Below are 23,985 nucleotides of genomic sequence, written 5' to 3'. Positions count from 1 at the left end.
TTTAATTTCCTGTGCATTGAGAGCAAAGCTGACTGAAGTCAAATTCCTTGTTTGTGTAAGCATACTTGGCCAATAAAGCTGATTCTGACTCTGATTCTGATTTAAGTCAACAAATATTGCAGTCAGTGAACTAACTGCACACACTTAATGCCTGCATACGTGCATATTGTGCACATTCAGTTTGAATGTGTGCCGGGGACACAGGAATCTCCACAAGTATCTCTCTGCAGGTCTCCACTTCCTCTGCTAAACTTGTTACATCGCTCCGAGGTAACACATGTCATCGATGGGAGCCAGTTTGACGGGCCCTGACACTCGCAGTGCTTTGAGGATCAAGATGACAGTTTCCCAACGAGAGCTTTTTACTGGCGTGGGGAATGAAAACATGAAAAAGAAAGAAAAAAAGAGCTGCCGGCTGTCAGAGGCTGTAAATGGTGATTTTGTTTCACTTCCCCGAGTTTTTTTTTCTCTCCTCTCGAATCAAAGCCTAATTGAACCCCGTCCAAAACCAGCATGTTTGGCCCTGCCACGAGGAAAGACAGCCATGTTATTTATTTCTTAGCTAGAGGTTGTACTTAGGGAGGTGTTGATAGTGCTTCACATGCCACATTGTGGCTTCTCTGCAGCGACTGGCTCCGCTGTTGTGTGCTGCCATCAGCCTCTGTTGCGGGCAGGGTTAATTAATGCAGTTGGAATGTAACGAGTGTTGCTCGTCAGCCAAGCGCATGCCCGCTGGCATTTTATCAGCTTGTCACATTAATGAAATACGGTGCATGTCGAGATTGCTCAATTTCCATTTCAACTTTTAAACTTTGTCTGGCTCCAGCTAATGATGTAAGAGTTAAATCGAGCATTAAAGTCATTGAGAGGCTGCAGCGAAAACCACCAACACGCTGCGATACGGTTTTGAATTTTCCTGAACGCATGCACTTATAAGGTTAAGAGCAGCTATTGCTTGCGAGGCAGGGATTAACACAACATTTGTCTCATAAAATGTTGTGATCTGTTGTGAAAGAAGCGCTTTATTTTCTCTGTGGACACTCACTTGTTGTCATGCTTTGGAAACTGTGATGAAGTCATAGTTTATGAGTGATTAAATGACAGGTTTGAGAAAAAAACATAAATCAGGCTCTCATAAAAACTTACAATACAAAACTTTGCAATTGATCATTAAAACCTCCTGTTTAGTTTCATGACATTCACAATAAAGTAGAAGTAAACAGTAGTCTGTAGTCGGTTAAGCTAAGGTTATGGATGTTACACAATTTTTTTTGGAGCAAAAACAGTGTTTCCAGTAACTCAGGAGCCCCATAATAAAGCCTTATGGACCAATCACTGAAGAAAAGTCTGTTCTTATTCACCATTTCAATAGTTTCAAAGAACTGTGCAGCCCAGTCATCATCAGAAAGTGATGGCATTGTGCGTTTCTGCAAACCACAGATATGTGACATTTGTTTGAAGTCATTATGTAGCTGATACAAACTTGACATTTTTGCAACACTGTGGTTAACCCGTGATTAGGTCTAGGCGCAAAAACTAGCCTATTTGATTATGGTGATGAAAATGTATTGGTTTATAACAGTCATATTAATTTGATGGCTAAAAAAAAAAACTTTCATTCTTGCAATAAGGTTAAACAAATTAGACCAATAAATCATTAAGATGTGACAGCTTGGCTTGACATGAAAATATTGCATGTAATGTCTGAACGGATGTTCGAAAGAAATGGAACTGAAGTTCAAAAACACCAGAAGGTTGTCCATCTGCAGGACGGTGACAACCTGTTATTATGTCATTTCCCTGCTTAAGTACATCGAAACACTGCATGAGTAAATAGGTTTGTTTTCTCAGTCACGCTGCCGTTTTATCCCACTTATTTTGTCCACTTAAACGTCAAAACATCACAAAAAATCCCCACCCAATGTCCTGATATTGATACTAGTGAAAACATGTGCCTGCTAATAGTCTGGTGAGATATCACTTTGGGGGTTGTTTTTGAGAACTGAGTCAAATAGTCCCGCTGACTCCACCCTGGTTGGCTCAGGAACCAAAAACTGAAACCAGGTTTCTCTGCTTCAATAGGCATGTAAAATCTCTCAGTTCCTAAAAAGTTTCCTGGGTTCCTAGAAAATTTCTGAAATTGGGAAAAGGCCAAAACTGTCCTACTGTCAGAGCTTCTGAATAATTAATATTTTCCTTTTTTGTAGCCATCAGGGCCTCTTGGCTTTGGAGTGACCCGCCTGGGGAAAGAGAGCTTGCAGAATCAGTGACTTCTGTTAAATCAACTCTTAAAATCCATTTCCATAGAAATGCCTTAATGTGATGTTATATATATATTACTTTAATTAATTTATTTGAATTTGTCTTTTGTTTGTATTTTTTGTTTTGATCCTGCTTAATTTTATTATTCTGTGTTTACTGCTTTTATTTTTTTAACTGTATTTACCTTTTTTAAATTGTTTCTATCTATTTGTCATTATCACCTGCCATCCTTCGAATATGTTTTTGTCTCAGATCTCTTCTTTAATTTTGCTTTAATTTTTGTCTGGCCTTAGTTCTGCATTATTATTATTATTATAATTATTATTGTTTGGTTTTTATAGTTATATTGCCACTTTAAAGGTGCTATATTAATAAAAGCTTTATTATTATTATTATCATTAATAATAATAATAATAACAATAATACTTTTTAATTATTTTCTATTATTATTTCAAATGCACAAAACTCAACTGACTTAGGAAGACATTGCATGTACATGCAAGTGCATTTATTTGCTTCCCAAGCAACAAAACTGCTGCGGTACAAGTGATAACTATAATAATAACGATTATACTCGAGCAGCATTTTTCACAGCAGATTACAAAGTGTAACTGCGCACAATCTGCTCCTTTCTTCTCTGATCTCGATGTTTGATCCAAACTAAAGCCTTTAGTTATCTGCCTGCCCCCCCTCTCTCTTTCTCTCTCTGCTCTCAACATGTACAAGTCACGTCATGCCACTCATCCCCTTATTACTCCTAAATAAAGAAGACTATCGCGGATTGCCTCCGTGGAGCTGCTCGGTGCTCTGTTTCTTCCTCGGGGCTCTGCAGTTGTCAGAAGCATTTCCTACTGTGCACAGACAAACTCATTTTATGGAGCAAACACACGAGAAATGCACTCCTCTCCATAACAACAACAAAGATTCTCCCCGACATGTCTCATCAGATTCATCCGCTCCCATCGCCATGGAAATACAGAGCTGAATACACCCTTAAGCACACACAAAACACTAAAAGAATTAAAGGACAGGCGCACGAATGTGTACTGTATGCTTGCACTTTCTCGTGATGATTAACCTTCATAATGGGGTCATCAGATACACAGACTTATTTACACTGTATTATTAATGACTTACTGCCAAGTAGCTTGGACACAATGCACACACACAAGCAACAGAAGCCACACCCACGTCTATTAATCAGAATCTGCATTAATGGCCAAGTATGTGAACACATTTGAGGAATCTGATGCAATACTGTCCAGACACACAACCGAAGCACAGCACAGAACAGAGGTAGTATTTTGTACCTGCAATATCTAGAATTATCTAAAAAAAAAACAAAAAAGAATTGTTGGGATTGTCCGTTCCTGCTAACCACAGGTCATCATTTCCAAAGTGACATAATTCTGATTATATGTGAGCTGTAGGCCACTGTTCGAAATCGTGCCACCGGAACAGAGGTTTTTTTTTAGCAGGACATAAGTGGTATTTCCAGCAGTGATTGCGTCAACAAAAGCAGTATTTTTTGGTGGTATTTTCAGTCGCCAAACCTTGCTGTGGAGAGTAAGATATCGGTGGCAATGCAGCTGTGATTGTGCCACCAAAACCAGCTGTTTTTTGGTGGGACATCCCTGCATTTCAAGCTGCAGCTGTGCCAACTAAAGTGGGTGTTTTTTAGCGAGACATCTGCAGCATTTCTAATGTTGGCTGTTCCACCAAAATTAAGTGTTTTATAGTGAAACATTGGCACATTTATAGCGCCAACTATAGCATCTAAAGAAGTGCTTTTTAGTTTAATATCATTAGCATTCCCATTGCCACCAAACCTCTGTTTTTATGCCAAAACATGAGCTTTTCTTAACCATACCCAAGTGATTTTTTTGCCTAAACATAACCAGATGTTAATCACAATATTGTAGACATTAAAGTTTTAACATTTACGCTACATAAAAATGTACAAATGTTGCATGTCTATGGTTTCCACATGCCAACATTTATGCTGATGATTGGGTTTAAGAAACTGCACAAAAAAATGAAATAGGTGTCGTTGTTTTTTTCATTTGACTTAATTCCTTCATTGCTTTGACATCTGTCTGATAATATTTGATGGTAACTACCCTTTTTATATTTTTTTTCCTGTTTTAGGGAGACTCTAATCATGCTAGGTCCCTAGTGACAAGCACAGCTCAGAAAAATGTTCTGGTAACAAGCGAGGTTAAAAATTAGCTGGAAGTCTTTATCACAAGATGTTTTGGAAAGCCAACGGTGTTAAAATGACGACTGGGTCTGAGCCAGCTGTAGAAAGTCACAAGCTGAAACAATGAAAACATGACAGCCTCTTTCTGACTCAGCAGGGGACAAATATAATTCATCACAGTGAATTGTTTGGATGCCACTGAGGAACACCTGAATGAAAAGACACCCGTGGAAAAATATTTCTGTGTAAACTACTACACACTGCCAACAATGGTTGCTATGTAAACCACGTTCAGTATGTTTCCAAAGCGTGAGGCTGTTTTCAGTCAACCGTCCAACTTTGAACAGCAAAGAAAAAAAAAATGTTGATGTACAGATATACAGTTGAATATATGAAAAACTGGTTGTGCTTCAGCTTTTATTTTAATTCTTATGCACTCTGCTCTTTGCATTTCTTTTTCCAAGAGGAAAATGTTTGCAAAATATTTTTTTTCAACTGTCAGATGCATGAAGTTGTCCAGCGACTTGATGGTTGAGAGACTCTAATTTGGAGCAGACATCTAATTTGAGTGTTTTATAACATACCAGAAGTGACTGAACCAATGCAGGATGATACTGAACACGCCAAGAGCAATACTCTTATAAAAATATGGGACAACAAGCTACACTTTAATTGTCATGTTCACACATCTTAAAAATTGGCACCAAATTTCACAACGAAAATGAGAGTACATTCACTGACCCTCACATAGAGGCTTCACTAGAGCACCTTTGGAAGTAGGACTTCATGTAAGGGCATCTAGATAATTATTGTGGAGAGTAAGTGCTAGTAGATATACTTTAAACAACTCCCAGCTGAAAAATCCCACATATTTTCTTTTAACTATAGACTCTTAGTGTAAACCCAATCCTGGCAATACTCGAAGATGAGAGCAACTGGAACAGTATAAAGAGCGACTAAGCATGGCAGGTTTGGGCGTGAACTGGTCAAACACAATCGGACTTTCATCCAGGAGATATTAACTTTTATAACATGAGCTGCCAACTTAACATCATAAATGCATAAGCACAGCAAGCAAAAGTCAATGTCCAGCCAATGGTAAGAAACTTTTTTATTTAGCACATATTAAATATCATTTTTTTAATTACAATTTTTTAAAATAATTTTTTTAATGATAATATCCCCCCTCACATCGCCCACTGCTTTTAATAGGCAGAGATTTTCATGAATAAAATACATAACTCTGACACCATGGCTCACTTCATCTGTTTTGTTTGCTCTTAATTGTCATGAATAAACAGGAAACAGCTATCAATCTCTTGTTTTAACACTCTCAGCATCCCAGTACAAACCATCCTCTTTATAGCTTCCATGTTGTTCCCATTTTACGACCTCAAAGCACATGAACACAACAAATTCGGAAGAATGACTTCCCAACCCTAAACTACAACCGCCCAACATCACATGAACACAGCATAAAGAATGGTAGAAACTTCTGCAACAATGCCATTACAGTCATTCCTCGGCTGCAATGGCGGTGCAGAGACACCGACAGCGCAGATGTGGAAAACACAGAAATGCTGACCAATCAAAGCAGACTGGGCTTTTTGGGAGGGGGGCTTAAAGACAAAAGCTCTAAAACGGAGCATTTCACAGCAAGCATAAATACAGGTATATTCCAGGAGACACTAGGTGAAAAAAAAACGTGTTTTTTTTAACATTAATACATAATCTAATAGTTCTAGTACTAATATACCCCAAATAAACATGCATAATATGGGGCCTTTACTTGGAGTTTTTTTTTTTTTAACCCTTGGCCTATGTAAATTTGCTCCTATCTTAACGTATTTTCAGAATAAATATATCATTTTCTATCTCCCCTAAAAGCTGAAGTTTAGTTTTTATTCTTCAGCAGTGATTTATTCTCTTTGCCAGAGTTTTGTCAATCACAACCGGTGCCACAAGTGCACTCGCAGCTCCCATGATGCCTCTGGCTTTTCTCTGGCTCCCGTCAACAGCTGAGAGTCAATGGCTGGGCGAAGGCTGGGAGGTTGAGGGCTGAGGACACAATGGGGCTCTGACAGGCTCCTTTTCTGATGGCCTCATGTGCCTTGTCGGTTGTGATAAGTTGCTTGAATAAAGAAAAACAGAGGCACAGCTGAGCATGCTAATAGAGTAATTGTGGCGGGATTTCAGACGGGGGCCGGAAGCCCGCCAGCTCTTTCGGAAAAGTCTTTGCACCCCCACCCCCACCCCCCCAGCCTCACAGCGTACCCACCTCTTCATCCCCTCTTGCCATCCAACCTCCCCCTCCACCAAAGAGCCTTCCCTTTAGCTTCGCCAAGGACTTGCACTGTTATTTTAACCAGTTGATTTCCCAACACAACGACAACACACCCCCTCCAGCTCCTCGTTGCTTAATAACCCCACACCAATATGAAGAAAAAAAGCTTTTGTATTAACAAGTCCAAAAGTGCAGACAAAACACGTCTGTGAACACAGCGCAGCTTTCACACATTAAGAAATCTGTCCTCGGTCCGGAGGCATTTGATAGTTTCATTTCGGCATGGATCCCAGAGGGGCCCGAGTGCAGCTGCGTCCATTCTGCTCGTCTATTTTGGAGAGAGAAAGGCAGGCAGGCCGGCCTGTCACGGCAGCCATATGAAGTCTGTTGCTCAAAAACAAGCAGGGGTCTAAAGGTTACGTCTCCAGAACAATGACCGTAACCACTTTCTGTTAACCTCCGCATTTCACCTCGAGTCCAACATGAAGACAACGCGGTTTAATCTCGCATTTTATCCAGAATATGTCACGCTGTCTCTGTGCACATATATTTAAACTTGTACAATATGTACAGTCACTGTCTGTATGCTGCTGTCTCATATCACAGGTTGTAATACTTTCTAGACATACGTTTCTTTTCTATGTGTGCAAATATCAGATAAATGTCAGTGCAGGTTAAAGAATATCCCAAATTTAAATAGTCATACCACTCATACCTTAAATCCATACTTACATGGTGATTACAAACCAATAGGACTATACAATGATAATGAAGATGCCTGCTGTGAATGTATTTTTATACTGTATGTAGTACATGTTGAAACATTTTCTGAATAAAACGTTTTCCTGGAAACAAATCCACTCACAAACAAGTTGATACTGTGCAGATTTTTTCTTTTGTTTGTTGGCAAGACAACTTCTAATGAGGTTTCAAATTCATTAGAGACAATAAAAATCAATTCTTCATTCTGTAGTTATGATGAAAACTTTCTGGGTCACAGGGTGTCACATGATACAAGTCCAACTGTGTCTGTGCCAGAACAAAACAAACAAAAAGAAAATGCTGTAAAACCCAGTCACTGTAACTGGGGGTTGGATGTAGGAACACCAAAGCAATATAACATTATCGAGGACAACACCAAAGCCAAATTGCATAAATTTCCTTTTTAAAACGTATGTCTTCTCAGCTAGAATTAGAGGTCTTTACAGGTTTACTCAACATGCTCTCACCCCACGTCGTCACGTCACCATTTTTCAGTGGATTTCTGCGTCTACATATTACAGTCGAGGTATCCCTCTGCACATGCTGAGATTACGCTGCATGTGGTTATGTTTCGGCAACAACAGCACTTGACAGCCAACCCTGGAACTCCAACAAAAGCACACGCTGGCACGGCTGGTTAGGATTAAACTACAAATGCATGTGTAAGGTTTAGAAAAAAAACATCACATTCAAATGGGAAGTAAACACCAGACTCCTGCATGAAAGTCCAGTTTGTTGGATTCATCCACCGTCCCTCTAACCTGCCCTACAGGGATCTTCATGCTCTGTATATTATGTCATTACTGTTAGCGTTTCAACCTGACAACATCTAGCTGTGAATCATACAGCCACGACAGGGTCCTTCCGACTGCGTTCTCAACTGACATCAACCGTTTGCATATCATGCTGCCAAAACAGGCGCCATCCGGCCATCCAATGGCAATAATAACACCGCGAATGCTTTTGTCGGGCCTAGTTCTCCGCTGAAGCTGTCCAGCAGCATATCATGCAGATGCAAAAGGTGACTTATGCCAAAAGCACTGCAAAAGTGACGGTTTTTGATGACTTCTGAATGAGAACATGGTAGAAGACATCTCGCAAGAAAAAAATAACTTGTCAAGTTATTTGCTCCAGCTACAAACCACAAGCAAATAAGAGTTCAGAAACAAACATCCACTGTAGGTTTGACTTTCTGCTCCACCCTGCACTCATTGAGCTGAGCTGTATTTTCATGTTTGTCTTTACACTTGATGAACGCCAATAGTGTCATCAAGAGTTAGCAGGGTATTTTAGGAAATACTTGCTTTTCAGTTTACCTTGAGGGCCCAGACAGTTGGCAGACCTGATTGAAGGGTTTGATTAATAAAGGGCAAAAGTTTATAATGTGTTGCAGTGATGTATATCTATATACTGGTGTTGGGGTTGTCAATAAGAGCCCATAGCTCGTTTTTTTTTTTTTGTTTTTTTTTTTTTGCCCCAGGGAAATTTCTATTTGCCAGAATACAAAGATAAATGGATAGACAAGACAAATATGATTTAGTGTCAACTACCTCTAAGGTAATACAGGTGGAAGAACAGAACAAACTTTACACTGCACTATTGCTAGTTCAGGAATACACAACTTGCTTTGCTTGGGGGCCACTTTGCAAAATGACAGAAGGTCAGGGGCCAGTCGCAGCAGCCCATACATTTTGTACGATTTTAGGACATTTCGAGAAATGTCAGATGTTTCTTGAATTTTAGGGCATTTCTAGAATTTGATAACATTTCTATGATTATAGATTGTTTCTAGGATTATAGGAAGTTTCTCAGATTTTAGAAAGTTTCTAGGATTTTAGGATGTCTCTAGGATTTTAGGACATTAGGGACTAGGATGCCTTTCCGTGGGTGTGGGGGATCCTCTACTTTTTTTTTAAAATATGAAAACGCTCTATTTTGATGCTGTTTTATGCACTCTGGCACTTTATGTATACTAAATGTACATAACAATTCCCAGTGTGAATCACTTTTTTTTATTGTGAATTAGAAAATGGTTGGGGGGCACGTGGCACCCTACTGAGGACCAGATTTGGCCCGTGGGCCACAAGCTGAGTATCACTGTATCTAGTTCCTTGTTGTTGTTGTTGTTGTTGTTGTTGTTGGATGTGAAGTTCTGCATAAATGCAGGAACTTTGTTGGGTTTGCTGTTTTCAGCACGTTTCCCCGTGTTGTGAGAGTAACCCGAGCCTGACATTTCTTTACGTCTGCAAACAAATATCTCTTAAATTCAGATGGTGGGGGGAGATGGGAAGTCACGTGTGCAGCCTCGGTCCCAAACTGTTGACACAATCTGCGCTCTGTGCCACCTAATTCCCGGATGCCGGATCATCCTGTCCTCCAAATCTCCCCAAATCCCACGGACAGTGGTCCCTGAGAGGCCCTGTTTACCCTGGGCCCGCCGGCCATGGCAGCCTCAGACCCCCTCCCCGTTTTCTCCCGCACGACACAGTCACGCACTCATCAGTTAATGCTGAACATCTGGAGGGATTAGCAATGTCAGGCCAATCAGAGTTGAGCTGACAGATCCCAATGAAATGCCATTCTGCAGCTGCGCTCGGCATTCAAGTGCTTTTGGATTCCCATTTCTCCTCTTCTCTTTCCTGTCCTTCCTCTTTCCACTCCTCTCCTTACCTCCTCATCTACTTTTCCCCCAAAGCTCTTCTCCACTATCCGTCTTCTGTTCTGTCCTGATGATCAAATCAACTAGCATGTAGTGGAAAATGAAGTTTAAAGTTTAAAATTAGAGTTGCACACCCTCCCCTAAGCCAAATTAGAAAACACAAATCCCCTCCAGTGCTTAAATATTATTTTATTATTATTATTTAATTATTATTTCACCAATTTTTCTTTAAAAAATTAACCAATTAGTTACCAGGTAATGTGTGCTGGGCCACCAAAAGCAAAATTAACTGAAACTGTGATCTCAAATTTATACATAATCTGCAATTGCTACATTTTGCCTGGCTGAACGAGATGGAGGTTTCAGAGATTATTAGATGGAAGAACAAGTGAAAAAAAGGAGACACAGAAAAAGAGAGAAGTGAAGTGGGGTCGAGGCACCACCTGCTCCAAATGTTTGCAGCTATAAATCATCTGTGCTCTAGTTGCACCATGCATGCTGCTACAAAGATGGATTAAACTCTCAGTCAAAGGTGCAAAAACAACTTGTGGTTGGAACCTTAGCAAAGTGTGCAAGATCTACAAATACTTAGATGTTTTGATTGTTATTGAGCTAACAATTTCACCAACTTGCCAAGAAATAACTCACATATAATAATAGTCCTCCCTTAAGGTTTTATTAAGAGATAGGTCTGTTAATTTCCAAAATGCAAAAGTTCTTGGGATCGGTCCATAAAATATAATTTTATTACAAGAGGAGTTCAGTTACCTTCTCTAATAAAAGTTATCTAATTTATTCTAAATCAATGCTGAGAGTCGTTTTACTTTGTATATGTCTCCTGCTTGTTATTACATTACCTAATGCAGCACAAGGAGCTCTTTAAGGGCCTGTTCAGGTCTGTCCATTACATCTGCAATTGGAAAAGCCACTTTCAATAGCACATTATATAAGCTCAAATGTTAAGGCAAATGCTGAGGTGGATAAACAATTATATTTTTCCAGATGAGACCCCTCTGACGTCCATCTACCCCCACTGGTGATGAAATCGCATGAGATCAAGTTGCTGGAATGCACCGGCGGTCTCGGTTCTATTGGGACTAATCGCCGGGGCTTGCTGAGCCTCGCATGGACACACGGGGCTCGCATCTGATCCCAAACAGCTGCTTAGCAGACACGGCCTGCAACTGAGAATGCCCAAGCCCTCGCTCCAGAGCGGGCAGGCACATTTGAAAAGCATTGCTCTGACCCCTCAGAGGGTCGTGACCTACAGTTAATGTATTTGGGCGTATTTGGTTGGGAAAAGCACCTGTCTGCTCGCTGAGTGTTTTCGGGGTGAGTTATTTTCAGCAAACAGGCATTCGTTTGTGTTTACAGTAGTCCTATGCTGAAACTTGGGATAAATGTTAAAGGAAAATATTTATATTCTCTGATTTTTACACACCTTTAACACCTTTAAAAGATGCATGTGCGCTGTTCTTTAGAAAAGTTTGGCAAGTTTGAGGTTACATTTGTTGGCATGTTGTAACTGTTTTTCCAGCAAATTATTATTCATTAATAACATGGGTGTTTTGTAGCAGCCTGTTGCTGTGTTTCCAGATACTTTTAGGCACCAAATGCCTTTTTTGGTAGCAACCCATCACTGCTTTTCCAGCTGCTTTTAGGCACCAAACGTAAGTCTTATGTAATGACCTGTCACTGCTTTCAGAGCCAATTTTTAGGTGTGTTTTGTTACGACATGCCACTGTTTTTTAAGCACCAAATGTGGCTGTTCTGCAGAGACTTGTCACTGCCATTGCTGCTTTTCCAGCGGGATTGAGCCACAGAAAGTGGTCATTTTTTACTGAGCTTTCACTGTTTCTCCAGCAAGGATGTTGCTTCCAAAACCGGGTATTTTAAGTCAGAACATGAATCTTTTCCTATTCATAACCACATTGTTTTTGTGCCTAATAAGCTACATAATTATGCCAACATTTTTTTTCTGGTGATTGCGTTGTGCATTTGCGTCATGCACCATAACCATACAGCATGAATTTTCTTTCTTTCTAATCTACAGACCTGATGTAGCAGCACTTAGTAGATCATATGAAGACACAGTTAATGGAGTTATGTTTCAGTTCTGATCTCAGCCGGTTACTTCAGAGGTTGTGAAACTGTATACGTTGAAGTGATAATGCTGTCGTGTGAGTGTTGATTTCCTGTTGTTGTCATCTGGCAGCCATTTCACATGAAGATAATTAGAGAAATTAGCCACCATGTGGAATGTTTTCTCTTGACAGAGTGAGAGGGAAGCCTTCCAGGAGTGCTCTCAGTTCCTGATTCATAGTCCCTGACCGGGCCCTCAACACACACACACACACACACACACACACACACACACACACACAAACTCTTTAAACTTTTTACAGCCACTATCTTCCCCTCTTTGCGTCTCTTTTTTCTCTTCCAGATCACACACCATGTACGCACACGCACGCTAACAAACACACACAAACCAGATCTCCGTCCGAACTGAACCAGATGTTTTGCATTAAAAAGCAGCAGAGCTCTCTTCTGAAAGCCTCCACTGAGGAGTACAGTCAGTCTCATTACTCTTCTCTATTTACTCACTATCTCGCTCGCTTTTGTGCTTCTGTATTGAACTGAAATTCACTTGCCTCACTTTATGCAACACACACAAAATCAACAAATTTAATATTTTTTTTCTTTTAAGGATTTTCTTTGCAGCTTTTCGGTGCACTGCGCAGCCCTGTCCTCCTAGTCTCAGCCCACGACACCTGCCACCAGCACTGTCTTCTTCAAATTACACTTATATACACTTATACATCTCATATATAACTAATCTGAAACAGAAGCTGAAGTCAAAATAATGTCTGAAATGGATATTTATTGTCTGTTTAGCAAAGTATTTGCTGTTGTTTCGATGTTTCAAGCAACAGATAAAAAAAAACTCTCCGCCATAGTCCACTTCTGTTTGGAAGAAACATACGTCAGCACGTCCCCTTACGAGAGGACAGAGCATGCGCAGAAAAAACGCAGCCAGAGCTGAATCAACATCATCGTTTACAAAAACTTTCTTTTGATCGGTTTACCGAACGTTCACTCAACATCGGCTAATGTTTCCTATAAGTTGTAATAACGTTTGAAAGATAATATTTTAATCTAATGTTAAAAGAACGTTTTAAGGATGTTAATCATTTCAAAGAATGTTCCTATAAGGTTAAATACTAACTAAGACGTAACGTTTAAACTGCAACTGAGGATGTTTCGTTGATGTTGAGGTGACAGATCATAGATTTTTATAACAATGTTCTCACAATGTTACATAAGAACAAAGGAAGAACGTTTTCAAAGCTACAACCAGAACATGTCATTGAGGACTGAGATTTTTTTAAATTATTATTGAAAATGCAATTAATGTGATATGTTAACAAAAAAAATAACATTTTTTTATGTTTCTAGACAATGTTACACAAACTTTAGTAAGTATATTCTGGTAATTAAAAAAAAAAAAACTAAAACATTGTACCATTGTCAGAACGTTTTCAGAGCCAAAAATTGCTAGCTGGGCATGAAAAGTGTAAACTACCCCTGTGCAATCGATTTAAATTTGAACCAGTTTGGGCCATTTTAAGATGATTGAGGTGTTTATATGAATCATGTTTAATCTCTTAGGGCTTTTAATCCTATTCTAATCAGATTAGTAAACTCTTTGTAAACGTGTCCACTGTTCACTCTGCATATTAGAACTTGAAGTCTTGTAACATTTGAGCTCCCCCTCCCTCAGAGTTGGTGCTGTCAGTCCTGAGCTCTGGGTGGTAAATCTGATACAGGAAGTGTTTTTAAATTAGTGCCATCTCTTCTCAACCCCCCCTGCACCTCCTCCCTCCTGCTGCTCTCCCCACAACCCCTTACTCCCACTTCCTGACGATGACAGCCAGGTTCCTCTCCTGACATTCCAGCTACTCACCACCACCAACCACTTCCCATATCCCATCTCATCTCACTCCTCCCAGCATACCTTTCATTTCTGTATTTTGACAGAGCTTTATTTCAAATGCTAATAGGACTCCTCCTCGCACGAATCCTGCGGCTGATGTTCGGGGGAGGGCTGGAGGAGCGAGCACCGCGGGGATCCGAGGTGAAGCGCAGTGGAGGGATCCACATTTCTTTTTTCTTTTACTTTGAGTTTGGAAGTTAAAAGGATAACAGTTAAACGGTATGGCTTTTGATGAGAGCAAAATTTTGGAAAATAATCTATTAACGAAGAATATGGCTCAGTCTGACGGCAGTGATTGTCCAAAAAGCATTCCAGATTAAACACTGAAACCTAAAACGGTTAGTGGTGCGCAACCTGTTAGGAATATTTTAAGCAGTCAGACTTTGTACTTAAGACTTTATAGTCAATGCAAAGGGTTAACAGGAGTCGTAGGTTTTGATTTACAGATAAGCGTTCACCGTTTGGTAATATCATAACACGACTGGGGTTCCATCAAAGTAACTTATGATGTCATTTTGCCATTTTGATCACCACCACCGACCAAGTCAGCACATCGTAAGCAAGCTACTGTGAGCTTAAAAACTTTTGGGGACACCAAGGTGGACTCTCAGCAGGACGAGCAGCGCTGCAACCAAATACTGGCCCACAACAACAAGGTCAGGCAAAACCAAGAATTTTTTTTTAAATAGACATAAACGGCGCAAATGGCATTTATCTAGTGTTACGTACAAGTTTAACTAGTCTCATACATTTCGACTGTAATCAGGGAATTGAGTCCCCCTTAATTATAGTCCAAACTGAAAGTCTTGTCTTCTCTTTTTATGAAATTTCGTAATTAGTTAGTAAGTTAAATCTTGAACATGCCAAATAAAATAGGAGAAAAAAATAAAATATAAGCAAGAAAAACAACACCAGAATTCTGTGAAAAAAGAGTGTTTGGACTCAGAGGTGGAGGTTAATGGGAATCAGGACATGGTTATGGTTAGAAATAGAAGGAGAGCGCTTTATGAGGCTTTCAGCCTCTGAATGGAACGACAACGTCACTTTTGCTCTAAAGACAAATTGCAGTGGAAATATATGGCCCATAAAGTCTGTCAGACCTCGGTGCATGTGTGGCAAAGCATGAAAACGTGTCATAAAAGGGAACCTGAAAGAAAAAAAGAGCTGAAAATTTGGTTGATGTCCGGTTGTGCGCGCCACGTGTCAGAGAGGAGATGGAGGGGGGGTTAACAGGTATCACAGTAACAGTGGCAGCAACAGCTCATAGCAAGTAAAACTTAGTCAAAACCCCTAAAACCATTTCTTCTTATATTAATTTAGCCTCTGCTTCATCTTCTTGTGATGTTTTATGACCCGTGGCCACAGACTGAAACTTCTAACAAGGCTAATTTTTTTCAGCATAATGTGTCTGCTACCAAGAAAAATAAGCCCTTCACGAAAAATGTAATTTCGTGGACACACTTGGTAATGCTCTGTAGCCTTTTAATAACATTGAAGCCATGGCCATAGGAGGGACGTTCCCATGCAATATTGCAGGTGTTCTCTTTCCCTTAGTCACTGCAGAGTGCAAATGTGAAGCCAACCATGCTGTGACCTCCCCACAGTGTCCCATTAAAACACTGCTGTCCTGCAGGTGTAACTGTGGCTCCATGCTGGATTCTAATCGTCCATAAAATCTGATTTGGTTTTCTGAATTTGGAATTTATTGTGACAAATTGTGCTAAATATTTGGATTATCATTATGCATGTAAAGTATAATCAAACCACTTATTATTAGGTATTTTAATCGACTCTCTAATTGCTTTAAAACCGGCGCCTATCTGAGTTCACATGTGTCGTCAGGATGCAGACATACTTCACATTCTCTTTGTTTATGTTGCGTCTTAAGGAAGTGACCTGGAACAATTGGCTTACAATCAACAAGACTTAACACAGATACTTGGAGGTGCTTTGCAAAGAGGCCCCTGGGGAGAAAATGCTTTAAGGCATTATTTCTGTCCAGACGCTGAGACCCTATTTAAGACGACACACAAATCACTGAAATTTGATTTAGTGGCATCTAGTGACGAGGATTGCAGATTGCAACCCGAAACTTCTCTCATGCGCCAAGCATGAACTCAGAGATCTCTTTCTCGCCAAAACAAAGAGATGATGATTTAAACCGGTAAAAACAATGAATTAAGCTATTTGATGTTATCACTTTAACACCTTGATCAACATCCGTTTTCCTCACTAGCATTTACGCCTCTAAAACTTGGTTTGGTTTGATTTCTTTCAAAACCACGCAAAAAACCATAATTACCAATTTGGCAGAAAATGTTACGCATACTGCAAATAGTTAAAAGTCACAAGGGAATTATCTGAAAACTAACTAGGGGGATTGTTAGATATAAAAAAAACTGGAAAAAAATAGATTTATAATTCTGTTAATAATATATTTAAAATTGTGATACAGGAGAAAAAAAACTTTTTTTTGGACTTTCTCAAGGCTGTTTTCCTTTTTTCATTTGTAGTCTTACTCTGCAAATCAGTGTTTCTCTGATGCCGTCACAGAGAGGCCGCTAACCCAGCACCCGCTAATGTGTGCTCATCTTTTTTCTGACAGCTTTACAAAAGTTCAGATTTTACCGGGAGCCGATTTATCTGTAGAGGTCTCTTCCTCTACAAAACAGATAGACCAGGTAATCAAAACCAGGAAAAAACACTGAATAAAGCAGCTTAACATTAAAAATCAATGTTTTTCAGCACGTCTAAGATGGCCAGCGAACTACTGTTGCCGACACAAAGCCTTCTCTAGAGCCTGTGATTGGTTTGTCCATTCTGGGCTACCGTAGAAACATGGCCCCACTCCCTATGTGGATATAAACGTCTCATTCTAACAAACAAAAACAAAAACACAATAATTCTTATTTCCAGGTAATAATACGCCGAGGACAACATGATTATGATATTCCATGCCTGTAAATGTATCCCCCTTAATCACACACACTGGACCTTTAAGGAAAGTGCACACATTTTGACCAAAGTGTAATTGTTTATATAATCAAGAAAAGATAAAAATACTGCAGTGGCTGTAAAATTATAAAATAAATGTGTAAAATACTGCAGGTGCTGCATCCCATCACATTTAGCTGATACTTTTTTTGTCATTCAAACCAGTATACAGAGATTGCAGCGACTCGTCTGAACTTTTAACTTTGGGTATTTTTTGTGGGTGAGGGGGGTTATGAAAGGGACGTGAATGCAAAGCTTGAAAATTGTATCGGATGGATGCTGGTGTTGGGTTTCCCATCACCCGAGACAGCTCGTGTAAGCCTCTCCCTTTCCAGTTCAGGGGTCAGAGTTCATGTAACAGGCCCGGGGCCTCTGAAATGAGCTGGCTGGAGAGAGGTGAGGGGGACGGCCTCGGCATAAAGTGCATGAAAAGGTCACAGAGGAAGTAGATTGCCAAAACTACTCTCTTGCTTTCTAGAGAGAGGGTTTGTGCACATTTTTTACCAATACATTTCTTTGATGTTTGCATGAATATGAGGGAAATTTTAAAGACCATACATTCTCTGAAAAGACCATCGGTACTCATTAAAATACAATAGATTTTTTAAATATATGTTAGTCAAAAAAATAAATACATAAATATCAGAACATCAGAAATAGAATATTTAAATATGACTTAGGGACTGTTCATTATTTATGAAAAGGGAGAGGGTGCTGCAAATACAGCATGTCAAATAGTTTTTTAAGCACTGGGGAGGGACTTATGTTTTTTATTTTGGCTTTAGGTAGGGCTGGGTGCGCGGACATGTCCCACAGCCCGCTCCAGTGCGCAGACATGTCCAACAGCCCGCTCCAGTGCGCGGACATGTCCCACAGCCCGCTCCAGTGCGCGGACATGTCCAACAGCCCGCTCCATCCAATTTGGATTTCCAAATTTCCAACAGTCCTTGTACACATCAGATGTTGTTATAAAGGTTTGTGAAACAAAACTCCATGACCTTTTCAGAGTTTCTTAAGTTTTCCCAAATTTCCCCCAGCATGGAAATTGCTATTTGCAAATTCCATGACTTTTTCAGGGTTTTCATGACTGTACGAATCCTGTAGAGAGGTTAATTTGGATGGTTAGTTAAAAACTTCAAACTATTTCAGGATCTTGTGACATTGGCATGAATTAAGTTCTAAATTTACTGTTCAAACATCAGTCTGGATTCTCTACATTTTGGTCTAAATTGTTTTATAATCATACTTCACAGATATGACTATGCACTTTCTGGAGTAGTATGATGTTAGGTCATATTCAGGAGAGACGGAGTACTGACAAAGCAGAAACTAGGAAGCAACTGCTCTCCTGGTTCAAAACCGTTTGGATGACTTAAGGCCAACGTCACAGGGGTATGTAACCTCTGATGAAGGGGTTAACAAGGCATTATGGTCATTACTGGTGGGGAGAAAGCAGCAGCCCCCCTTCCTGAAAACTTCCTTTAAATTATAGAGGTGATGCATATCAATTTTCAGGGCTGCGCTAAGTACCACCTGAAGGCTAATCTGTAGTGCTGGGAGACTGAATGTGGGCTTATAGGGTTCTGGGCGTGTTCGCTCTGAGATTAGAGGAGACACTTTCTGTTTGTGATCATGTGACAAGAACAGGGGTCAAAAGTTTTCACTAAAGACAATGGAAGATTTGTTTGTTACACAGAAAATATTGTATGTAGGTAAAATCAGCTTTTCCTAGCAAAGAATCTGACAGGCTAAGGGAGGAATAAGGAAAATAAATAAACCAAAAGTGTTCAAAAGCTTTAATTTTGCAACTATGCATCACATGAAAGCAAAGGGCACTAAATAATTTTGAAATTCAACAACCAAAAGTCATTTTGAACATAACTCGTGATGCTTCATCTCCAAGCGACAAACCTCCAGGGCTGAAAAATGAAGCCAATGCAGACATGCCTTTACAAAGTTCGGACCAAGCAAGGTCTGACCAAGCAGCAAGCACCCAGGTCAAAAAATGAGCTGAAGGTACCCAAAAACTGCAGTTCCTCTAATGGCCACTTGAGGCTGGCTCCAGAAACAGTGTTAAGCTGCCAAACTTTGCAACAGAAATAAACATGTTTACAGACTGGTACAAAAACTGTTTTGGTCCCGATTGCTAACTCCCCCATTCAACTGTATACGCTTTGAGTGACAGGTGAGTGCCGTCCATTGCCAACTTGCTACCACATGGGTGGAGTCATAGCTGTAACTGTTTCAGTGTTTTTTCAGTTCATGAAAGTCAATTGTAATGTTCTGGTTGGCTAAAAAAGTCTTATTCAGCATTTGGTTGCGCTAAATGATCCTTTAAGAACTTGGAGTTCAGTTTTTCCAATAACTACTTTTTGTTTTTATGGTTTTAAGTCTGTTTTTTGCTAGCAAAAATTCTAACTTTTCATCACTTCTTGCAACATTTTTACAAGTTGGCAACAATCAAAATGCCAAAATGCTTCAAAACGGCAGCCCACAAATCAATAAGTGATGTCACAATGGTTACATCCCTTTATTATGACAGTTGATAGCCTTTACTAGTTTCATCTAACTTTTGTTTAGAGCAGTGGTTACTTTTTTATCTGCTTTTAAAGCTTGTGACTGCATTATAAAAACAATATATTCTTTCAACATTAGAATGAAGATGTTTGAATTGTAGCAAGTTCTGCAAAATCAAAGAGTGAGTTTCCCTGCGTAAGATTTTTTTTAAAGACCTGAAGAGGCAAAATTTTACAATATCTCACAAGCTAAAAGGAAAATATTTCAGTAAAGTGTTAAAGAATGAATGTTTAGATATTTTAGAGTAAATGTCATGTTTCTAAACAAAAATCAGTTCTAGTGCACGCTAAAATAAGATCTAGACTTTAAAAATAGTATGAAAATTGTGTTTTTGCTTTTCTTTCCTTGTCTTTTTGTTGAATTTTTTTTTTTTTTTTTGCATAATTTGTATCACTGTTGTACAAAGATGTTTCCAGATGCTTTTATAAATCAGATTTACAGGCTTGCAAGATTGTGATTCTACTTACACGCTTTATCCCTATCCCTAAAAATCTATGGTTTGTTCCAGTTTATGGTGTTTGATGTTTCCAAACTGTCCCAAACATCCACAGCAGCTGGCAGGGAGTCACTCTCCTCTCCGTCTTACACTGTACAAATGTTCATCTTAACTTGTTCTTTGATCTTTTATTTACTCCTAAAATCTTTTTTTCTTCTTAATCTTATTAAAGCCTTTCAAGAAGCCGCATTTGGGATGAATTACTTTCATTTGTTTTAAATGAGTCAGATCTTTCCACTTATCTCAGAATAATGACGTCAACAGTTTTTGCTGCAGTCCTGCCAGTTTAATGGAGGGGCCTTCCTGTCAAGCAGATTACAACAGTATGTATTAGGATTCAAACAGTCATTTTAATCAACATATATCTAATATTCCACACTTTGAATATTCTTAACCAATTGAAACCTACAGTGTTACAGATTTCTTAATATTTCAAGCTCTTTTTCTTTTTTAGTCTTGATTTTTTTACTCTCTTTTTTCTTTTTTTAGACTAATTTTCAAGTAATTTTCTTGTACTTTTCAATTATTTCTTGTTATTTTTGTGGTAATTTCCTTTCGTTACACTTTTCCAATGTTTTTTAAAATAAAACAAGCCAAATTGCTCAGGTCTCAAAGGTTTAAGATGTCAACTCAAGAAACAGTCCTCTAATTAAACCTTGAGAAAGTATAAGTTTTACGCTAAAGTTGCCTGAATGTCTCCCAAATTTCATCCCAAACACCTCTCACGCACTCAGTGAGTGCGCTGCTCTTCCTCTGTCCACACTCTCCATCCATCCCCTCTCATTCACAACACCCCCGGCTCCTATCAACAAACCCCCCTGAGCAATGGGGAATGGGTCATATAAAGGAAACTGGGAGTCTTTTTATATCCGTTTACTGTTAGTGTTAGCAGCAATTTATGACTCCACTGGCTCCAGTGACGTGGGATTCGGGGCAAAGGGAGAGCAGGCCGTCTCCTCCAAAGCTATTCAGCGTCTCGTAACCTTGAAGCCTTTTCCTTTTTCTGCCATTAAACTGCGCCTGGGAGTCACCCCCCCGTGTGGGCCCTGGCGGTAATGAGGCTCCCTCTCCTCCACTTCAAATGATCCAGGGTGTCAGAGAGTGCGCTTTTTGGGGAAAAAAAAGTTCTAACACACTTCCTGGCTGCCTCATTTAACTGATGGTGAAGCTCTGTGATGACTGTATCGGTAATTACGCCACTTGAAAGTGAATTGTTTATACTGTATTGCAGCGCAAATTAACTGTCTGATAGTCCGTCAAATTAGCCACCCGCCACATGAGAGGATTCACAAAATACGCACAATTTGGTGAAGACAGTATTTGTTTGGGTGTTTTGTTTTTTTTAAGTAGTTGGTGTGGATAAAATATTCGACAGTATACGTCATGCACATCATGATAGCAAAATACATTCCAGTCCTTTTTCTGGAAAATCAGCTGTGAAACAACTTAAAATAACACACCAGATGGGAATTCGCACTGAGCTGATATTGACAAACTCAAAATTGTATTTAGGAATGTCATTTTTATTAATTTTGCTTTTAATAGACCAACACTCATGAATACGCAAAAGAGGGGAAAAAGACACAAGATGACAAAACGCAGCTCTGGCAGGCTGCCGCGCAGTCAAAATCAACTTTACTGTCAATTCTGCCATATGTAAAGGACAAGACTGAAATACTATTTCTACTAGACCCCCAGCATAAACATGCAAGTACACAAACAAAAGAGCAGAAAAAGTAAAAAGTAGGTAAGTACTAAACAAATAAAAGCAATAAAATTCAATAAAAGGAATAAAGTTGAATGAAAGCAATAAAACTGAATAAAAGTAATAAAACTAAATAAAAGTAATAAAATTCAAAAGTGGTAATAAAGTTGAATGAAAGTAATAAAATTCAATAAAAGTAATAAAGTTGAATGAAAGTAATAAAATTAAATAAAAGTTTTTAAAAAATAGATTATGTTCTTGTCCATTTCCCTACCATGACTTATCCTATAAAGACAAAGCACCATAAAAAAATTAAAAATAAAAACAAGTCTACAATATGACTGCACTGCACTTCTGTTTGAATCTAAGGCTAACTGCATGGTCCTTTATGGGCTAATAATCAACAAACAGCCTCCACACCTCAGCGTCTCTTACACATTCAGACATGAATTAATGACGTTTTCACACGTTCAGGATGATAATTCACTTTTCTGGTGTGTCAACTTTCATACGTGCTGTCCTACATGTGCATCAATCACTTATGTCCGACATGTCCTGTCAACAGCCCCAAGACAAAATTAATATGTTGCTTTAAATCAAAGTCATGTGGATGTATGGGTGAGGTATCACCGAAATTTTATCAATGTTACTTCAGCTTTTATATTTTGTTTGTAACCCGTCTGACAAAATCTGAAAAACAACACAACTGCCACTAAAATTGTTGGAATTGTACATTTCTTCAAACCACAAATCAGATTTTTTACGTTAGCAGATATGGTTCTTTATGATTTAACCAAGCTGGTTAACGTGGTTTGGTTTAGGCACAAAAACACTTGGTTAGGGCTAAGTTAAGATCATGTTTTGGCTTAAAATACCCACTAGTCAAAGGGAGCCCCTGAGAGACGGGGCATCTTCACTAAATATATCATCAATAGAGTATCCACTATTTCCATAATGCAAACACACCTCAAGATATTGCGATTTTCCACATTTACTGCTCACCCTTTAGTATCAATAAATATATAGAGGACAGCAGTTTTAGTGAAAAGGCACATATAGGAACCAAAACTAGAAACTAAAATTATTGTTTAGCCTCCAGCACAAAACAGAGGAAACACTCCAGTCTGACACTGTGTACTTTGGAGAACTTGTAAATCCAAAATCTGTCCCAGAAAGTGGGGTTAAATTATAGAAACAGACAGCTTGAGTGCACTCTTAATACATAAGCAAGCAATAAAATACAACATCCACCTCCAGGTTTGTCAGACTCTTGATCACTGTGGCACAAACTTTTCCGTAATGCATCTTTTAAATGCTCCCTAATTCAGCTGTTGTCTAATTCGGGCCTCGTCGCTCTGACTGGAGAGTGTGAAGTGTGTTTCTGTTCAGCAAACAAATGAACCAAAGTGCAATTAGCTTTTTTTAAAGTACTTTTAGCAAAGACAGAAAGTTCAGCCGTTAAATTTATTGAGTTCAGCATCCTCGCTGGGTCACGTTTGCTTTTACTTCATCCTGGCTGAACTCGCGGTCTTCAACCTGAGTTCACAGCACAAACACTACGAGTGCTGAGTTCCTGTGTGCTGACTCGCCCGGCTGCTCACCTTAAAACTGTACTGTCCCGAGCTAATGTTTAACCAGCGTGTGGCAATTTTGCACTGACAAAGAGGCCAGATAGGGAGTTGTTCATTAAAAGCACCAAATTGATTATTTCCTTCCTGTTGTTTGCCCGCCATACAGGGCTTTCAGGTTTACTTCCGAACCTTGGCTCACACAATGACCATATCTAGCGAGGGAGCTGATTGTGTAACCGCTGCCCTCCGGTTATCGCTGTAGCATGGCCAAAGTTAATAGCCGCTTCCCCTTTTTTTTTTCTTTCTTTCCCCTGGAATCGGTACAAGCTGCAGGGCGTTTGTCAGAAAGCACTAGAAGCAGCGGCGTGTTTGTGAAACGAGATATCGATTCAAAGGTGTACCTCTGAGAAAGCCACGGCAGAAGTAACTCTGAATGACTTGTTTGGACACGATTGTAAGCTGAGCGTGCTAGGTGCTA

The sequence above is a fragment of the Plectropomus leopardus genome, chromosome 9 (assembly GCF_008729295.1).
Source record: "Plectropomus leopardus isolate mb chromosome 9, YSFRI_Pleo_2.0, whole genome shotgun sequence".
Classification (NCBI taxonomy): Eukaryota; Metazoa; Chordata; class Actinopteri; order Perciformes; family Serranidae; genus Plectropomus; species Plectropomus leopardus.
This window is presented reverse-complemented; position numbering follows the sequence as displayed.